The 20,851-nt window shown below is 37.7% G+C and overlaps 1 protein-coding gene across 4 annotated transcripts in view; it reads right to left on the reverse strand.

Annotated features, from left to right (window-relative positions):
* Window positions 1–20,851, reverse strand: part of WDFY3 (WD repeat and FYVE domain containing 3) — a 279,597-nt gene that overhangs the window by 233,182 nt on the left and 25,564 nt on the right. For all 4 annotated transcript variants that reach the window (XM_018049687.1, XM_018049685.1, XM_018049684.1 and 1 more), the window contains exon 2: window positions 17,370–17,463. The gene's annotated coding sequence lies outside the window, so the exon portion shown is untranslated. The remainder of the gene's footprint in view (window positions 1–17,369; window positions 17,464–20,851) is intronic.

Consider the following 20,851-nt stretch of genomic DNA (forward strand, 5'->3'; position numbering starts at 1 on the left):
TGTGTGTGCACTGTGTGTGTATCCAAGATAAGTGAAAGCAGAGGTTCTAACAGGTACTTAGACACCAGTGTTTACAACAGCAAAAGGTGGAAAAAGCCAAAATGTCCATCGATAGGTTAATGAATAAACAAAAAGTGGAATATACATAACAGTGGAATATCATTGATCCATAAAAAGGAATACAGTTCTGCTACATGCTGCAACATGGACTGAAGCTTGGAAACACATGAAGTGAAATGTCAGACACAAACAGGAAAAATTTTGTAAGATCTCACTTACATAAAATATCTAGAATACGGACATTCTTAGAGACAGAAATAGAGGTCACCAGGGGCCAAGAGAAAGGAGAATGGGGAATTATTGCCTCATGGGTACAAAGTTTCCATTTGGGATGACAAAAGGTTCTGGAAATGGATAGTGGTGATGGTTATACATCTGGAATATATATAATGTAAACTGTACACTTAAAAGTAGTTAAAATAGCAAATTTTAGGTTATGTACCTCATAATTTAAAAAGATTAAAGCATATAAGATTCAATATTATTCCTGAAATACAGAATTTAATTAGACCTAATGCTTATCACAACAAAAATTTTAGGTTAATACTAATTGATACAGTACTACCTTCAAGGTATATAGCCAACATTAATGGTATGGCCATTAACTTCACTGGCCATACTAAAAACGAAGCTTATAAATTAACCCAAAGAAAGGCATTTTTGTTTCTATAGAAAGAACCTGGCATTCAACACGAGCTAAACTCAGAAATACTGCATGGAAATAAAAAGCCAAGTTCACTGTAGGCTTGAAGTCCTGAGTTGGCTATTTTTACTTTGTTTCTATTTCTACATGGACAACCCTCTCTTTAAACTTGTTTAAAAATGGGACTCCCAAGAAAAAATATATGTATTAAAATTTTAATAATCAAAACTGTATAATTTTCATGTGTGCTAATCTCAATTAACAAGAATTAGGAGAAAAGGCCTTACATGCTTTTGGCAAGCAGTACAAAACCAATCACTCAATATGCTATTTTCTAATCAGGAATGCTACTATTTTCCAAAAACTAAAAAAGAATCTGTTTCACAGTAAACAATCTTGAAATTACATTTGCTGTTTCTAATTCACTAAAGTAGAGGCTTGTCATATATTTAGGGGTTAGGTATTAATTATAAAAATATCATAATGCTGGATAGTATAACAAAATCATCTGTTTGTGGACAAGCTCTGATTTTATAAGAGGGATGAGAAACATCATAAACTAAAGCAAAACAGAAAGAAAAAAATGACAAGAAATACAAAATACAAACAAAAGATAACACTTAGTCCATTTAGACAAGTTCACAGAAATGGGTAGAGGGAAAACAATGAAGTACATCCATGAAGCAATGGTGCCCTGTGATCAATCCATTCCTCTTCATCCACTTCTTCCTACAAGCTTTCCCTCTTGTCATGAGTCCCACCATTGTTATCCTCAGTGAAAAAGGAAGCTAAATGTGAGCTTTAAACTAAAATGAAATGAAAAAAATCCCAGCGCTTTCATGATCTCCACTCATTCTTTCAAATTAATCATGGCCTCTTGATAAACTGAAAATGAATATACTGAATTAATAAAACAATTTCCATCGAAGCTATCAAATGAAAGCAATATAATTCCAGTGAAATTGCATTAAGCAAGTCAGAATTTTTGAGTGTTTTCTGTGTAATGTTTTGACTCTGGATAGCATGATAAAAGAGGCTCCCCCTGGTGAAATCTGAGATAATTTGAGGACCGAAATATTCAAGGACAGTAATAAATTGTTGTCGGAAAAGAAAAAACAGGTTATCTATGAGTTCAACAATAAAAAAAACAATATAGATAGATAAATAAAAGGGCTCTTATTACAGTAGGATGTTAAATAACAGCTGATAAAAACAGGAGTGTTGGAGTTTGAAAAAAAAAATTTTAGAACCATAATAGATAAGATCAGTTCAAGCGAGCTTTCATCAATGGTTTCTACGTATAGTGGATGAAGTTTTGATGAAGAGTAGGATATTTTGTCTTAAAGTATCTCCTCACCAATCGCTTTATCAGTTTACTACAGTAACACAGTGGAGAAATCAGACAAGGAAACAGGTGGTCAACTTTATATCACAAGTGAACAGCAGATGGATACTGTGTACCTCCAGATAAGATGTACTAAGAAAGACACAATCCTTTATGTAATATTCCATCCAGGAATGCATAACCAGAATCTTTTCAAGGGAAAACATCAGATAAACCAAAGATAAGGAATACACTGTAAAAAAAAAAAAAAAAAAAAAAACACTTGGTCATGAAACAGCTGCAAGAGCCTTCTTGGACCCAATCTTAAAGAAACTGCTATTGAACAATATATTCAGTGTCTATTTTACACAAACACGAGATGGAACCTCTGGGAAAAGAGATCTCTAGAAGGAACGAATGAAAAGAAAAGGTAAGGAATGGAAGAGAGGAAGGGTGGAGTACTGAAAAGCGAGGAAGGAAAAGTAGAGACAGTAATGGAAAGAAAGGGAGAAGAAGTTTGCTCTCTAAGATTTCAGGGCGAAACATAGATTGGTCTCATAGCAAGATGTCTACCTTTTGAGAATTAACTAGCTTTCTTAACTGCTCCCAGTGGAGTAATTCCTTTATGAAATTCTATGGTCTTTATGAACAGCTGACATTATCAGGGGTTACTTGTGGGCAGTATTATTCATAATAACCTGTGAGTACTGCAAAATAAACCTAAGGAAACATGGAATCATGTTTCTGGTGCTTTCGTTTTACAGACTCTTTTCATTTCTCAGTTCAAGGCATCAATATAGAACCGTATACTATATAAAACTACACATATAACATACATATATAACATATATGTATATTATAATCAAAAACTATAAAATATATATTTATAGTTAGATTCTAGGAGCCCACTTTTGTATCCATACTGTAGATTTCAGATGTCAGTAACAGATTCAAGTAACTTTCATGTTGCACTTTAAGCTGCACAATAAAAACATTTTATTGTATAAATATAAACATTTCTTGTAATTTTGTACTAAGCATATAAAATACAACAGATGAAAAATATACATTAAAGAGTTCACTACACCATTTAATTCCTCCAGGGCAAAAATCTTACTTCTTAAAGCTCTTTTCCAGTTTATAAAAATTATCATTTTTTTCCGAGAACTGGAACATTTTTATGAACCTGTTTCTTTAAGGCAGTAGAAACAAAATCAAGAAGGAAGAAAACAAACTAAATAGAAGTACTGAGGATTTAGTAAGGCCCAGCATGGTCTCCCCTCCCCACAAAAAAATATTTTAATTACCACATTTAGCTTTTTAATAACAAGTAACATTTGTCCTTCAAACTTTAATTTAAAAATCTTAGCTGTGCATGCACTCACATGTGTGTGTTTGTTATGGGTGTGGAGGTGAGGAAGGTAGGGAGGAAAAAGAGATAGAGTTACTAATATCAAAGGTCAAGTCAGTTGACAGACGGGCTCTTTTGCTTGGATTTCTATTTACATATTTTCTTATGTAAATAAGGGCTTCCCAGGTGGTGCAGCAGTAAAGAATCCACCTACCAATGCAGGATATGCAGGAGACCCCGGTCTGATCCCTGGGTCAGGAAGACTCCCTGAAGAAGGAAATGGCAACCCACTCCACTATTGTTGCCTTGAGAATCATGGACAGAGGAGGCTGGTGGCTTACAGTCCACAGGGTCGCAAAGAATAGGACACGACTAAGCTCACGAGCATGTAAATATATGGCCAGTAGTATAGCAAGAACTATTATTTGCCACAAAGTTGTTTAACTTACTCTCCATACATATTGCTTAAAGAATTAAATGACATCTAAACACTGAAATGTTTGATCTATCTTATATCCACTGGGAAATATCCTCTGAGGTCTTTGTACTCACAAAGGCAGTTTGGGCACCTCTTTCCATTTTATAGGGCTTCCCTGGTGGCTCAGAGGTTAAAGCGTCTGCCTGGAATGCGGCAGACCCGGGTTCGATCCCTGGGTTGGGAAGATCCCCTGGAGAAGGAAATGGCAACCCACTCCAGTACTCTTGCCTGGAGAATCCCATGGAGGGTGGAGCCTGGTAGGCTACAGTCCATGGGGTCACAAAGAGTCGGACACAACTGAGTGACTTTACTTTACTTTTACTTTCCATTTTATAAATAATGGGGGAAGGGAAAATCATCTTAGACTTTTGATGAAAATATAATCAGATTCTTATTGAACTCCTTACCAATCTGTAATGCTAATGATGGATGCTCTTAGCAGTTGCTGCCTTATACCATGTCTTAACTTATCAAAAATAAATATTCCAATTGGCTAACAGATTACCAGTCCTTAACTCTTGAGTGAGATATTATTTTTTCTACCTTCAAACTGCAACTTTAATTAGCTTATTTTTATTCTTTCATTAAAAAAAAAAAAACTTTGAAAATAAAACAAATTCCTGCAAGCCTACATCAAAAGCCAAAGCATTCAGGCTACAAATAACTCATAGCCCCACTGATTTTAGCTCAGAGCCCTGAGAGATCAGCGAATCATTTTAGATATACACCAGCACAAATTATTATAAAATGTTTACACTTATTCGACTTTCTTAAAAAGCAGATTCCTTTACTGTTATTTTATAGCATGTACAGAATATTTCCTAGGAAATCATCATGGCAGAGATTTCATCAATGTAAAAAGCAGCAAAAACAACTAAACGCTATGTCTGCATTCTATTTCCTAGGCACCAGCTAAGTTTCCTGTGTAGGACTTGATGCTGAACAAAGATAGTTCACATTCCTTTAACCATTTAACAGGATCCTTGCAACAATTCTTTGTGAAGAAAAGCAACATGTGTAAGTACTTACCATATGCCAGGCTCCACATTCAGCATTTTATATGAATATCTCCTTAATTCTAATAATAATCACATGGAATTGATAAATCAATCCCATTTCTACTGAAGAGAACACCGAGAATAAGAGAAGTAGCCCAAAGTCACATGGTGGTAAGCAGAAGATCAAGGCTGCTGGAGAAATGCGTCTGCCCAGCTCCAAAGCTTCTGCTCTTTCCCGCACCCTGTGCTGCTGCGCCATCACGAAGGAGGAAACAGTCAGAGGCAAAGGACTCAAACCAGGCTGCTTAGCTACAAGGGGGTAAACAAGATTTCAACCCAAGATTTCTAATTCTGAAACTTTTGTCACTACAGTACCTGGTACTTCCCACTTCAGGACCTAGACAACTATTCTAATACAGAGAGAATACAGAGAGATAGAGACAACTCTGGGAGTTGGTGATGGACAGGGAAGCCTGGCGTGCTGCACTCTACAGGGTCGCAAAGAGTCGGATACGACTGAGCGACTGAACTGAACTGATGGACAAAGTATAAAATCATGGCTCCAAACTTTCCCCCCGAAAATTTGTAAGAAGCAGCACACATTAATATGACATCTGTACTTTCACTGAAAACCTTGTAACATAGAAAAGGTCTGATGCACACACCTCTCTTTGCTTTTCCAACCTCAGTTAAGCTGACCTGGGCTCACTTCGCAGAAAAGACTTCTTAGTTTGTTCAACCACTCAACACAGAATTGAACACCTAACCCTCTAGGAGCTGGGGACTGTGATTCCCTAACCCTCTCCTCTCTGTTTATCAAGTAACTATCTGACACCAACCCTCACCTCAGTGCCATATGCATTCCCTTTAACATCTTTCTTTTCCCAACTTCTGCTCCATTAACCTGAAAAAAACCTTTCTTAATCATTCTCATTTACTAACTTTAACCCAGTAATAACTACTTCCAGTCACTATTTAATTCCCCTGGAGACTGTTATTATGTATCTTGTGCAGCTTCCTACTCCTGTGACAGGAATATTTTCCAATATCACAAAGAAGAAACAAATGCAGAAGGTGGATTTCTATAAAAAATTTGTTCTGGACTCTCTTCAAAAGGTCACTATCATAAAAAAAAAAAAAAAAAAAAAAAAAACAGAGAAAAGGATAAGAGAAACTAATCTAGATTTTTAAAAGAACAAAAAGACATAAACTCCAGTACTTTGGCCACCTCATGCGAAGAGTTGACTCACTGGAAAAGACTTTGATGCTGGGAAGGATTGGGTCTAGGAGAAGAAGGAGACGACCGAGGATGAGATGGCTGGATGGCATCACTGACTCGATGGACGTGAGTCTGAGTGAACTCCGGGAGTTGGTGACGGACAGGGAGACCTGGTGTGCTGTGATTCATGGGGTCGCAAAGAGTCGGACACGACTGAACTGAACTGAACTGAACTGAACTGAAAGTGTAGATCAAACCAACCTGTTGTTTGAAAAAAAGTACAAAAGAAACCTTGGGGATGGTTGGAAAATTTGGATATGGGCTAGATTTAAACATGACAGTATGGGATGATTATTACTTTCTAATATGTGATAATGATACAGTAGTCAGAGGGAAGAATGTCCTTATTTCTAGGAGGTGCATGCTGAAGTATTTACAAGTGTGAAGCATCATAATGGTTCAAATTACTTTCAAATGGTTCAGTGATGCCTCACTCCTCTGTGAAATATATACAAACACAATGAGAATGCAAGTGGCAAAACACTGGTAACTGTTGAATTAAGGCTAAAGGTATTTGGATGTACACTGCATTCATTCATTGAGCTTTTCTGTACACTGGAAATTTTCAAAACTCAAAGTTCAGTTTAAAAGGAGGGACATAAAACCACTGGACAGTCTCAACTTGCTTTCAGATTTCTAGTATTTTTGTTAGACCAGAAGTAAGAAACTTCCCGCTGATCTACAAAGGGCTAACTGATAAATATTAGATTGGTTTACTACTCCAGCCAGGTTGTAAGAAGGATATACAAAATTATAATGCTTTCTTTCCCCTCTAAAAACATTAGACTTCCTTGGTGGTCCAATGGTTAAGAATCCCCCAGCTGATGTAGCCAAAACAACAACAACAAAAAAGATTAAAACAAATTTATTTTATATTAATACTTTAAACATAAAACCATGTGATTTTCTGTTGTTACCAAAGATGAAAAATTATGGTTATACTGCACAAATCTTTTCTTAAACCATGGGAGTTTACTGTCACAATCAGAACATCATATACCAAGGTAAACAAATGGGTAAAGGATCAAACTATATATTTCTAATTAAAATCTGTGAATTATTTGCATATATATTACACAATCTCATATATGTTCTTCACTTTTCTGTTAATTATGTGGTAGATACTTTCTTATTCTTAAAACGTTCAACCAGTCTTAAAGGTCCTACTCTTAGGTAAATCATACAGAAGGAAGTATAATAAACTGAAAGAAAATATAAAAAAGAATGGCTAAGGCCACAGTTCTATGCTTCTTTAAAATTAAGCTACAAGATATGACTTGTGAAAGACATGAAAAATTAATTCATTTAATTAATAGACTATTTTCCACTATTAAATGAGACTTGAAACTCCCCGTTCCAGACTCATAAACTATTAAGTGTGGGAAATAAGTTTGCCACAAAGTCCCTACATTTACAAAGGTAAGAAAAAGCAAGGAACTAACTCAAATCAGTAACCTTGAAATGTAACTAAAATCTCAAAAATGTTCTTGTGGATAACGGATTGCTTCAGTTACTAAAGATATTTATTTTCTTCCTACACACAAGCCCTTGGAGAATCTGCCCTTTCCCCACTCACTGAAAAGGCAATGCTATTGTGAACACATAGCTGGGTTGTTTGAACGACTGCACGGGTGTTGGGCATCGTTCATAACGTGAGACAAATGAATCCTCTCTCTTAGCAAGTTAGAATTTAGAATATGAGAACCAGGATAATTAGCTGTGGGGGCCGAGAGCTTGCTGAACCTCACACCCACAACTGACCACTACATGTTAAGAAAACAGAATAAACCATTTGGTAGAGAGACACAAAAACAAGAATATAAGCAATTCCGGAAAAAGAAATGGTGAATAAATAACCAAAAAAATTCCAGTTTCCCGGAAGCCCGGCTGCCCTTCCTGTACTTGAGTTCTATAGTATCTGATACTAGATAATTGTTCTTGACATAATCCTAAAAAAAAAAAAGAGATAAATATGGACTTCTATGTAGGTACAAAATGTGCAAAGGAAATCACTAAGTAAAATTAGCATACTAAATATCAAAAATATGGTTAGGACACAGCAAAGCCTAGGATTCAATTACTTAAAAATCAATAGATTCTTTCCCCAAATAGAATATTAAGTTTATACAAGGTCACCTGAGAAGACAGAACAAATTGTTCTGCTCCAAACATTTATTGATATGTATTTTCTTACTTTTCTCAGCAATATAATATTTGAGGGCTATGGTTGATATAATGAACATTCACAGACTACTGTCTTCAAATAGAAATTTGAATATTATAAGAATGCTTCACAGTCTTCTAGGGAAAAGAATTGAATGATGTCTTTCTTCATGTATAAGAGAGGCAGGATAGAAGAGCAGGTGAGTCTGAGCCCTGGTGTCAGACTCCTACATTTAAATCCTGGTTGTGCCATTTCTTAATCTTGTGGCCTTTGGCAAGCTACTTCTCCTGCTTGTTTCTAACCTATAAAATTAGTATAATAATAGAAGCAAACTCACAGGAGTGTTACAAAGACTAAATGATGTCATATATGCAAAACCCCTAAGAAACAGTAAATGTTATTATTTTCATTATTATTCAGGGAAAGGGATGTTTTATTATACCCGTGATGTATAAAACTGAGTTCCTTGAACAAGGCCATTCTTTAGCAGGCTTAGGAAAGGAAAAACATCAAAATGTATGATTCAAAAACCAGGGGAAGGACCTCCTTGGCAGTCTAGCGGTTAGGGCTCCTTCCAACGAAGGGTGTGTGGGTTCAACCGCTGGTCAGGGAGCTAAGATCCCACAGCCTTCCACCAAAAGGTAAAACAGAAGCAATATTGTAACAAATTCAATGAAGACTTTTAAAAATGGTCCATAAAAAAGAAAAAAATCTTAAAAGAAAAAAAAACCTAAAAAAAAAAGGGGAGATAAAGATAAGTCCACATTTGAAAAGCATATAATCTCTTTATTAGGGCCTCTGTACAATAAACTAAGAGTTATTCTTTCATGGGGGATACAGTTTGTCTTTGGATAAAAGCTTTTATAAAAGCATTCCTTCAACAACCTCTTACCACAAAAGGAAGCCCGACTTTTCCTGAATGCTCACTCAGATACAGCAAAACACAAGATAATCTACTTTTGTTAGAGGAAGGCAAAAATCTTTAGATTTTTTAAATTATAAAATATTTTTAAAAATAAACCAACTACTAACTGCTGTCATAAAGTGCAGATTCTGACTGGTTCAGAAGTAACTACAAAAATTCATTGCGGGGGAGGAGGGGATTGGGGCTAGACAATTATACAGTTAAGAAAAAGCTAGTGATACTATAGAGAGAGAAATAGTTCTTACACCATGAACACATGACACAGAGTTTGCTTCCTACAAAACATGCATTACAACCAAACATAACAGCCAAATGAAAGGTCAAAAACTATTTCGATGGAAACACGGAAAAGAAAAGAAGGAGGGTGGAAGGAATAAGAGAGAACACTGTTACAAATAATTTCAGCAATCTGGAAGGCAAAAGAACTGAAACATCATAATATATATTTAAAAACCCAAAATGATTATGCAAAAAATTAAAACAAACAAACAAACAAACAACTGAGGTGGAACACAAGACCAACAGGATTATGTCCTTTATGAGACTAGGAAAAAAACAGGCAAGCCTTCTCCCACTCCTTTTGCCCAGGTCAAAACAAAACAAAGAACAGAGTGGCTGGTAGTTAAAGTTTAAAAAGAAAATGAAAATGAAGTTGACATCCTAGTGTTCCCAATTTTGTGGGGGAAAAAAAAAAAAAAAAAAATATATATATATATGTGTATATATATGTATTTAGTGACTACAAAACCTCTCTTCAGACCTCCAGCAAAAGCGGCACACCCACCTCCTCCATGACCTTTTTTCTCCCTTCTTTCAAGTCAATAATTTTAGTGATGGCTCAAAACTCACAGCCATTTATGCAAACTCTATTCTACTTTTCAAAAATAAAGTCTATATGCTAATGAAATACATAATCAACTGAATACTATCGGTTCTATATTATCATTAACAAGACATCATTTTGCTTGTATTCTAACCTTCAAAAATATAAGTAAAAATAACTTAAGGCCAATGCTTGTACCAAGAAATGGCAACTAACATGAATTTAGCTTTTACTTACTACGTGCCAGGCACAGTAGTAAGCACTGTAGTATTATCTCATTTAACCCTTACAAAAGTAAAAGTGTTAGTTCGCTTAGTTGTGTCCAACTCTTTGCAACCCCACAGACTGTAGCTCCAGGCTCCTCTGTTCATGGAATCCTCTAGGCAAGACTAGAAACTCATCTAACAGATGAGGACACAAGAAGAGAAATTAAGAAATTTGTACTAGGGCAAACAGCTGTAAGCAATGAAGCCAAGATCTAAACCAGGAAATATGACCAAGTTTGGAAACTGAATACATATTACACACTGCAGTTTTGCTCTCATATCTGCTTTCAATATTTCATACAATTTTTAAATCATACTGTTAATAAAGACATGCATAATTTGACCTCAAAACAGGAGCTAAATAAGGGATATTCAGGATCAAAATAAACTCAACTGATATAATCATAGAAACTGATGTAATCATAGACAACAAACCAAAAGTCTAAGAAAAAAAAGGGAAGTTTCACACCACATGTTAAAGCATGCTTAAAATGACTCGTATTTCTAAGTCCCAAACTTTAAGTATCATTTCTTAAAGAAAAACTACATTAAATTTTTAAATCCCAATACTCCAATGAGTAGTGCTACTTTACTTTTCAACTTATTTTTTCTGATTAAACAAACTTTTAAAATATTATAATGTAAGTTTCACATTAAGTGTATCCGCACTTTTTATTATGCTTTGAGTCCCCTTTCTTGAACTTTTTAAACTCTCTTAATACATATTTCTAGAAAGAATACATTCTATAGACTTTCAATAGTGGGCAACAATTTTGTAAACTATAAAAACACTATACTATTTTTTGAGTCTAAAGCCCAAAATCTGGTCATAAATCTATCTATTCTCAGACAAAATTAAGACATAAAGGCAGCAAATTATAAACAAAACTCTTAGCTCAACGTCCTCATAATGCAAAATCATAAGAGCTTAAGTTTAAAACTTCCTCTTTGCCATAATCAATGCAATAGAACTTTTCTAAGCAAAGAACATTACCATTTGTTCAACTATGAAAGCTCACTCCCCAGTCTACTCTATGTGATCAAAAGGAAGTTTTCAATAGAAAATTTTGTATTGTTTCTATTAAACTACATCCCACTAACAAGTAAAAAGGGCTATCACATAGAAGGCCTACTGAATTCAGACTCATGAGAGGACTTCAACTTCCAAGCCTACTGAGATTTAAAAGTCTCATCATTCCTAATAACTAAACCAAAATAATCTGTATTTATAGTAACTCATAAATAATTATAATTTAAAAACATAAAATCCAGTCACATAATCAGATGCTTTAGAAGTACAATCTACTCTAATGGAGTTAAGACCATCTTTTCTCAATGAATTTGACATTTTCTTAGACTAAATTTACTAAAATACTGTTATTCCATGTGCTAAATACATGCATACGCACATACACACCCACCTTATATTAACTAGTACTGATAAAGTCAACTAGGTCAAATTTCGTTTCCAGAAACAACTATACTGCCTTCCAAAACAAAGATTACAAAAATGAATCCATAATAACACTTTTCAATTACTTCTCCATCAATATAAATATTGAGAACTGCTAGCTGGTAAATGAAGTTTATATGACTGTGGGACTACATTGTATAAGTGGGCATTTCCCTTAACCGATTTGGTATACTAAGTATTCTCACAAATGTTGGATAATTTCTCACACTTTATAACCTAGTTGCAGAAAGTGACCACAGAAAAGCTAACAAAATTAAAGTAATCTTAATAAACAACGACTTCCTACTCTTAAATATTTTAGGGAAATAAAGATAGGCCTTTGGATATTGTACGAGAAATAGCAGGTTAACAACTCAGCAAAGCGTACAGACAGGTACCCCTTGAATTCTACATAGGATAAGAAAATAACAAATTTTATGAAAGGAAACAGAATTAATTCCTTTTTGCTTAAAAAAAAAAAGGAAATGATAAGAGTTACATTTCTCCTTTTTTTAAGGGTCAGGGCGTACTTTTTTATTACAAAACTATATGGCACAAAGGGGATAAACTTATGCTTAAAGACTAAAGTGTCCTGAATAATATTTAAAAATTTATGTTCTTAGCATATTTTCTTCTTTCTTCATTCTTGTATAACAATACTATGCAGGGAGTTTCAAAGTGGCTTCTAATGACCTCCCGTCCAGGAATCCACATCCCTGTGTAATCCTCTCTCCTTGAGAGAGATATAGAGAGAGAGAGTGTGTAAGTGTGTCTGAGTGTGTTTGTGTTTGTGTTCGTATGTGTGTGCACGCACACACATGTGTGCACTCAAACATTCACCTGAGTCTGACTCTTTGCAACCCCATGGACTGTAGCCCACCAGGTTCCTCTGTCCATGGGACTTCCCAGGCAAGAATACTGGAGTGGGTTGCCAATTTCGTTCTCCAGGTGACCTTCCCGACCCTGGGATTGAACCCGAGTGTCCTGTGTCTCCAGCGCTGGCAGGCAGATTCTTTCCCACTAGTACCACTTGGGAAGCCCTCTCTCCTTAAGTGTGGACTGGACCTAATGACTCACTCCTAGGAAAGAGAATAGGGGAAAAGCGATGGGTTGCCACTTTAAATTACAGTTAAATTACAAATGGGTTGCCAGTTTAAATCACAAAGTGAAGTCGCTCAGTGGTGTCCGACTCTTTGCGACCCCATGGGCTGTAGCCTACCAGGCTTCTCAGTCCATGGGATTTTCCAGGCAAGAGTACTGGAGTGGGTTGCCATTTCCTTCTCCAGGGGATCTTCCTGACCCCGGGATCGAACCCGGATCTCCCATATTGTAGGCAGATGCTTTACCGTCTAAGCCACCAGGGAAAATCACAAAACCAAACAAAAAAATAAAAGGCTCATGCGACAAGAACCGGTAGGCTGCTGGCAAACAGCCGACATAAGGAACTGGGGCCTTACGACGGACAATCAATGAGGAACTGAACACAGCAATAGCCCTGTGACTAAGCTGGAGGCAGATCCTCCCCTGGGGCTTTCAGATGTGACCACAGCACTGGTAGACACACGTGCAGAATGCAGCTCTGCCAGAGACCCTGAGCCAGAGGGCCAGCAAACTACACTCACCCCAAGACCTGAGAGATAACGTTTGATGTTTTAAGTCACTGAGCTTTGGGGTAATCTGTTACGCAGTGCTAAGGGCTGGACTGTGTCTGCTCAAAACTCATACAATGAAGCCTAACTCTCAGCCCCTCAGAATGTGACCTTATTTGGAGACACAATCTTTACAGGGGTAATCAAGTTAAAGTGAGGTCATTAAGCATCCGCCTGCCAAGCAGGAGACCTGAGTTCAATCCCTGGGTTGGGAAGATCCCCTGGAGAAGGAAATGGAAACCTACTCCAGTATTCTCACCTGGAGAATTCCATGGACAGAGGAGCCTAGTGGGCTGCAATTCATGGGCTCGCAAAAAGTTGGATACCATAGCAACTAAACAGCAACAGCAAACACAGTGTAACCTTACAAAAGGAAGAAATTTGAACAGAGACAGACACACATAGAGGGAAGATATGTGAAGAGACATGGAGAAAAGGTGGCCATCTACAGGTCAAGGAAAGAGTCCTGGAACAGATCCTTCCCTCACTCATCTCGGAAGCGACCACTCCTGCTGACACCTGGACTGCAGACTTCTGGCCTCCAGACTCTGAGACAATGAATTTCTGCTGTTTAAGCCACTCAGTCTGTGTTAATTTATTGTGGCAATCTTAACAAATTAATACATGTAGCAAAAGAGAACTAACAGACATAGTGAATTCAAAATAACTTTTATTGACAATACCAAAATTAGGCTCAATAGGACCCAAGTAGATGGCCGAAGTTTCTAAGTCTTTACTCTGAAAAAAAGGCATGAGGTCATAATAGAGGATCTTGGACCACAGAATTTTTTAAGTTAGCTGGGACTCCTACAATCATAAATCTAATTGACTCATTTCAAAAATTGTCACTGCTGCTGCTGATATGCCAGAAACTACTCTGAACACTTAACATATATTAATTCCTCACAAGAACACCCTGAGGTCCCACTATCATCAATTGTCATTTTTAAGATGAGGAAATTGATGTCTAAGAGTTAAGGTCATACAGCTGAAAAGGAGCTGGGATTCAGTAAATTAAAGTACAGAAAGAATGGGGCTTCCCAGGTGGCACACTGGTAAAGAAGCCGCCTGCCAATGCAGGAGATATAAGAGATATGGGTTTGATCCCTGGGTTGGGAAGATCCCCTAGAGAAGGAAATGGCAACTTGCTCCAGTATTCTCATCTGAGAAATTCTTTACAGCATAAAAAGGAAATGATGCTATAAAAACAGTGCCTGGAAAATTCCATGGACAGAGGAGCCTGGTGGGCTACAGTCAATGGGGTCACAAAGAGTTGGGCACAACCGAGCACACACACAGAGAATAAGTGACTTATCTCTAATCATAGTTAGTAGTTGCTGCTGCTGCTGCTGCTAAGTCGCTTCAGTCGTGTCCGACTCTGTGCAACCCCATAGACGGCCTCCCACCAGGCTCCCCTGTCCCTGGGATTCTCCAGGCAAGGACACTGGAGTGGGTTGCCATTTCCTTCTCCAATGCATGAAACTGAAAAGTGAAAGGGAAGTCACTCAGTCGTGTCTGACTCTTAGCGACCTCATGGACTGCAGCCTACCAGGCTCCTCTGTCCATGGGATTTTCCAGGCAAGAGTACTGGAGTGGGGTGCCATTGCCTTCTCTGAGTTAGTAGTTGAGGTGAGCCTAAACCAAACGTTCCTTTCTTCTACCTTCAAATCTTTTCTCAAAAAGTTAAATAGAAAAGGCTTTTCTTTCACTTGCTATATTCAATCTTTGTGACACTGCTACCTTAGAAATATATATATATTTGACTATTAATCTCCATCTGCTCTCCTCCCCTAACTACACAGTTACTCATTTTTCTTTTCTACTCCCTGAACCTTAAAGCACTGTCTTTCAATTCCTAATGCTTTTCATGCATCTGGGTTAATCATTTTTATATACTGGAACCCAAGACTTCACTTGTGCAGAGTTTGGAAATACAGCTTTAGCTTAATATTTGACCCAATTAAAATACAAATACACCTGGAAGGAGCACTACTGTACCATATTATCAGTCATCTACATTTTAGTAAGAACATGTCAGCTCCTTTTCAGAGAAACAAAGATCGCAAAACAGCCAGTGCCAACTTTTCCAGGGAATCAGTTTCTTTTCTGGACTATCTGGGATTAGGTGCTTAAGAGTAAGCCTTTTTCTGGGAGTTTGAATTACAAGATACAAATGCAAACAGATATAAATTGTGGGCAGTATGGTGACCAAGCTTCCACGAGAGAGTTCAAACGTGAAGAAAGCCAAATGCAAGGAGAGTGAGATGGATGTGCAAGAGAGGTATACTGCTGGAGAGACACCTGACTGCATTTGCTTCCTGGGTTCTCTTTGCACAGCCCAGCTGTCCCTGGGTCCTTCTGTGTGCCCTGGGACACATCCACAAGTCTGATAACATCCCCTTTCTGCATTTTATTTGAACTGAGTCACGTGCAATCAGTAGAGAACTCACATGATCAAAAAGATAACCTCTCTACAGCTGAAGAACATCACTGAAGGACTAGGAACCTTCCATGTAAAATACAGCACCATGGCTACAAACGCAAGAACTGACTGGAAGAACCCAAGGTTTAAACAGCTGTATGGAAGGCTTCCCAGATATTGGAGGAACAGGGAAAAGGAGCTGCGATTTGGAAAGACCCCATGCCCTGTTGTTCTAGTAAAGAATATCCCATCAAAAAATATATATATATATATATCCCATAACCTACACACTTGCTAGTGGGTGTGTAAATTATGAAAGCCACTTTAGAGATCAATTTGGAAATATCTAGAGAAGGTGAAGATGCAGATTTCACACAATCCAGCAAGTTTACTACTAGGTGGCTACTATGGACTGAAACGTGTTCCCCCCAATACTCACATGTTGATGCCTTTACTCCCAACATGACCAAACCTGGAGACAGGGTCTTTGGCAGATTATTTAGGTTAAATGAGATAATAAGAGTGGGGCCCTAAACCGATAATGATAAGAAGAGGTTAAGGAAGCTCTCCAACTGGTTCTCCTTCTCTCTGCCTTGTGAGGACGAAGCTAGACAGAGACCACCTGCAGGTCAGGAAGAGAGCCTGTACCAGCGTCCAATCACGCTGACTACCTGATCCTGACCTTCCAGCCTCCAGAACTGTGAGAAAATCAATTTATGCTGTTTACAAACTACGATAAAAATTAAAATTTTTCAGTAACAACAGAGCAAAGTAAAATACTAAAACTCTGGCAACTAGGTAGTGAAAGTATTCAAGTGCCTCACAATATAGCTCATTATTCAATCTAGTCACTCAGAGTTGCTACAAAACAATGAAGAGTTCCAAAGCCTGTGCTTACAACTAGATTTTCCCAGGATAAAAAGGAAATGATGCTGCAAAGCTTAATTTTATTCTATGTAGGTGTCTACAATAAAAGTATAATGCTTTAAAGCCAGGATTGAAACTGAAATATAATTGATTCTAATACATTCCCTTTTTCTCTTTCCTTTTTTTCCTTTCTTTTTTTTCTTTTTGGTGCATAAAACAAAGTTATCCAGGAAAGGAGGCTTGCCTCGTTCACCTAATCATCAGTGGTAAAGACGGATTAAAACCCAGGCCCTTAGAGTCACAGTTCAGTGGTCTTGCTGCTGCTGCTGCTAACTCACTTCAATCGTGTCTGACTCTGTGCAACCCCATAAACGGAAGCCCACCAGGCTCCCCCATCCCTGGGATTCTCCAGGCAAGAACACTGAAGTGAGTTTCCCTTCTCCAATGCATGAAAGTGAAAGGTGAAAGTGAAGTCGCTCAGTCATGTCTGACTCGTAGTGACCCCATGGACTGTAGCCTATCAGGCTCCTCCATCCATGGGATTTTCCAGGCAAGAGTACTGGAGTGGGTGCCACTGCCTTCTCCGAGTGGTCTTGCTACAATGCAACAATGCAGCAAAGCCCTTCCTGGCTTCTTGTTCAACAGACAAAACAATCCTAAAACTGACCTGATTCTGAGTTCTGGGCTGGCATGAACCTGCGTAGAAACAACAGGAGTGGCAGGCACTTTCTTCCTGAAGCAGATGTGGAGAAGTATTATACCTGCGATGAAAGGAAAAAAAGAGAAAACCTAGTTTATTTTCAGAATGTTTTCGCATTATGAGTAGTTCATTTCCTACTAATTTTCTTTTTACCTCATTATTTCTTGCCAATAGTTTAATGATATGACAGCACTTAAAAACAGATAAAATTGGGTATTCAAAATCCAAAGAAGAGGAACTTCCCTAGTGGTCCAGGGGTTAAGAATCTGCCTTGCAATGCAGTAGATGTGGTTTGATTCCTGGTGGGGGAACTAAGATCCTACATGCTGTGGGGCAACTAGGCCAGCCTGTTGCAACAAAGACCCCACGTGCCACAACAAAGACACAACACAGCCAAACAAATAAATATTTCAAAACCCAAAGAAGAATACAGTCATTCAAAGCTCCATCTGGTTCAGCTTCTTCATTTTACTGGTGAGGAAGCCGAGATCTGGAAAAGTTACTTAACGCATTAATGACAGCAGTTACTTAGTGGCAGAGCTCAGTTCAGAACCTAATTCTTGACACTTTAGTCCAGTATTCATCTGTACATCATAGATCACAATGTCTCTTTTTGGAGAATCAAATATGAGCAAAAAAGAAAAAAAAATCATGTTATTTCTCTAGGAGTATTTGTCAAGCATCCAAAGATAAATGTGGTATACAGCTAAATTGATATGTTCTAAATCCAAATAAAAAACACTGCTTCCTCACCCAATAGATATAATCCAACCTCAAGATATTTAGCTTGCCTTCTGTAGGATACTTAGGGCTTCCCATGAGGCTCAATGGTGAAGAATCCGCCTGCAATGCAAGAGCCACAGAAGACATGGGTTCAATCCCTGGGTTTGATCCCTGAGTCAGGAAGATCCCCTGGAGGAAGAAATGGCAACCCACTCCAATATTCTGGCCTGAGAAATCCCATGGAGTACAGTCCATGGGGTCGCAAAGGGTCGGACACTACTGAGTGACTATGCATGCACACACACACACACATACCCACACACACAAACACACACACCCACACACACTTACAGGATATTTAACTGTTTCTTTTATTTACCATTCAGTATTTCAATATGAAAACACCAGCACCATGAATCATTCTGATCTTTCTTAACTTTGCTCTCAACAAGTTCTTTTGTTACTCAATTACTTCTTCAATTCCAAAGCTCCTTCACTCAAAAATGAGAAGCTTGGACTAATCGTATGGGCCTTCTAACTCTTAAAATAGTTATGCCTAAGAATAGCTTCATCTCAATGACATTTTCCTTTTCTGATCAACTATGTGTTCTGGCATGTTTGTTAATCTCTGTGATCATATTAGTACAACAGCTCAAACATCAGTAATATTGCCCTCAAATACACAGTTAATTATCATTCAAAAACCTATGGAACAGAAATCTAGTTTTGCTGTCTCACTTCTTATGAAAAAGTTTTTTTTTTTTTTTAAATCTACCTCTTTGGTGGTTTCTAAGAAAAATCCTGAATTATTTTCTCAAATCATTCATTCTGTCATTCATCCAAGCTGTTACTGAGTGGCTTGTCAGATGGCAGACACAGGCTTAATGAGATTTAAGATTTTTAAATAAGATCCCTCCAGTGAAATGGTAAGTAACATTAGGAATTCAAGTGACAGTGAGGAAGTAGGCAGAAGTGATGACATGTCTCCTAAATCCCAACATCAGAATATGCCTTCACTGCTTTTTTAAAAAATACATTAACTACTGACTTCCATAAAACATGGTGTTTGTAACATGCTTTAAATTTAAAGCAAGTAATAGAGTGAACCCGACTGAGCAACTGAACTGAACTGCATAGAATGAATATCCATGTACCTGCCATCCAACTCAAGAACCTAAATATAAGTGACTGGTAATGTTTCACCGATTTGCTCTTCACTCCACCCACATCTCTCAACTATTCAGTGCTCTGTAATTGCTACCCTATATTCTGTGCTTTGTAGTTGCTGTTTTTCAGTTTCTAAGTCAGGTCCGACTCTTTGCAATCCCATGGACTGCACCACACCAGGTTCCCCTGTCCTTTACCATCTCCCAGAGTTTGCTCGAACTCATATCCATTGAGCCGGTGATGTTATCTAACCATCTCATCATCTGCCACCCTCTTCTCCTCCTGCCCTCAATCTTTCCCAGCATCAGGGTCATATCATTCTTTTGAGTTTCAGAAAGCATACCACATATGAACATTTCCTTCAACCCCGTGTTTCATTTTTTCACTCGGTTTTATGTTTTCAAGTTGAATTCATAATGTTGCATACAGTTGTAGTTCTTTCATCTCAAGGCAGAATAATTCCACATTGTGTAAATGAATTGAGTTATCCATTCTCTTTCCAATAGCATTTTGTCTTCTTCCAAGGTTTTGTGTTTTTGTTTTGCCATTATGAACATTACTGTTATGAAAGTTCTCATATGCATTTGTTCCACATGTGGCATAATTTCTCTTAAGGATTTGCATAGGAGTTGAGGAATATGTGTATTTTGAATTTTTCATGAGGTCACCAAGTTTTCTTTTCCCTAAAGTGAGTTTAGCAATATATAATCTCACCAGCTTGCAGTTCTGTTCAGGTCAGTCGCTTGGTTGTGTCCAACTCTTTGCGACCCCATGGACTGCAGCGCTTCAGGCCTCCCTGTCCATCACCAACACCCAGAGCTTGCTCAAACTCATGTCCATCGAGTCGGTGATGCCATCCAACCATCTCATCCTCTGTTGTCCCCTTCTCCTCCCGCCTTCAATCTTTCCCAACATCAGGGTCTCTTCCAGTGAGTCAGCTCTTCGCATGAGGTGGCCAAAGGACTGGAGCGTCAGCATCAGCATCAGCCCTTCCAATGAACACCCAGGACTGATGTAGTTATCACCAGCACTAGGTAGTCCATATTGACCCACACGTTCTCTTCAACATTTAGTAATGCCATCCTCTTAACTTGGGGGTATAAAACCATCTAACTGTAGTCTTTGTATTTCCCTGTTGATTAATGATACCAAGCATTTCCTCAGGTTTACTGGCTAACTCATATTTCCTCTTTTATGAAATGCCTATTCATTTCTATGAGCCATTTCCACCTCAGTTTTTTGCCCTTTACTTATTATTTCATAGAAATTATGTGTTTTGTATGCTGATTATTTGATTTTACCTGTTTTGAATTAATGGATACAGGCAAATATTGAGATAAAGACACAGAAGCAAAAATAGCAGGGAGCTGGACAGAACCGGAAACAGTGAGCTAGAATACCAATGTTTTGCTCAGCCCATGTTTGTATTTTAACATAATCTACAGATGTCTTCAAGTATCAGAAATTTTAAATGGTATACTATTAATTCTGTTTTGTAATCTTTTGATAAAAATTCAGTCAAGAGCAAATGCTTTGATATGATTTTAGCGTATGCTAAT

Source organism: Capra hircus, chromosome 6, assembly GCF_001704415.2.
Source record: "Capra hircus breed San Clemente chromosome 6, ASM170441v1, whole genome shotgun sequence".
Classification (NCBI taxonomy): domain Eukaryota; kingdom Metazoa; phylum Chordata; class Mammalia; order Artiodactyla; family Bovidae; genus Capra; species Capra hircus.